Source organism: Poecilia latipinna, unplaced genomic scaffold (assembly GCF_001443285.1).
Source record: "Poecilia latipinna isolate Pla-1442-1.1 unplaced genomic scaffold, P_latipinna-1.0 Scaffold24, whole genome shotgun sequence".
Taxonomy (NCBI): domain Eukaryota; kingdom Metazoa; phylum Chordata; class Actinopteri; order Cyprinodontiformes; family Poeciliidae; genus Poecilia; species Poecilia latipinna.
The window spans coordinates 691,711-692,855 of record NW_015112640.1 but is presented as its reverse complement, the minus strand read 5'-3'; positions in this window follow the sequence as shown (position 1 = coordinate 692,855).

The following is a 1,145-nucleotide window of genomic DNA, read 5'->3' as shown; positions in this document are numbered from 1 at the left end:
TGTGGGTGGTCCGGAAGTGGGGGAGGGGCAACTTGGGTGGTCCGGAAGTGGGGGAGGGGCAACTTGGGTGGTCCGGAAGTGGGGGATGGGGCAACTTGGGTGGTCCAGAAAATGGGATCCAGATGTTTGAGGTTCTAATTCGTAACAGATTGTAGGCTTCAACGTCAGTGAATTTTTGCGTTGCTTGTGCTAACTGCGGACTGTGTTTCAAGATGTGCAAGATAAAATATGCGACCGGCGATCTGTTCTCCGCTCCAAACCAGGAATCATTAGCGCACTGCGTTAGTGAAGATTTACGAATGGGGAAGGGAATCGCAGTTTTATTCAAAAAGAATTTTGGTCGAGTCGACGCGTTAAAGGAGCAGAGTAAGTTTTTTAATTTGTTTTTTTTTGTTCGTTTGTTTCTTTGTTTGTTTTTAAAAAACTTGTTGTCCTAATAGATAAGCTGACTGGAGAATGCGCAGTCCTAACACATGATCGACGCTTCATATACTTCTTGGTAAATATACCGCAGGCAATTATACTGCATAGTACCAAATTTGGTTCATTATGCAATCTGGTAAGTGTATCTTTCCTATCATGCATGTCAGATTACAAAGAAAAAAGCCAGCCAAAAACCCACATATATCAGCCTGAGGCAGAGTCTGGAAGCCATGAAATCTCACTGCTTAGAAAATAACGTCAAAAGAATATCACTACCTAGGTTTGTAGGAAGTACTGCTGATAAATACCCTTAATTCTTCTTTATTTGATAATTAAACACAGTATTTTATCTCCTTCAGAATTGGATGCGGTCTGGATGAGCTGGAGTGGTCAAAAGTCTCACAGCTTATTCTCCCATCCCCCCTATTTTTGACAAAGACTCTGTTCATCCCAAGACCGCTCCCGCCACCAAGGAGGGAGGATCCTCTTTAGCCTTTTTCTTTTCTTGCAAGAAGGTTGGACAAGACTCTATTCATTCCAGAGTTGCTGCTGACCCGTGCATGTGATTTTGGGTGTTGTTACTGGACTGGACTGGACTGGACTTTTTTTTCTTTTTTTTTTTTTTTAAAAAAAAGAGAGAAATTGCGCATCCTCGCCATGGCGGTGCTATCTGAATCTCAGTACAATGAACTATTAGGGGGTAAGTTACAGCTCTCTCTCTC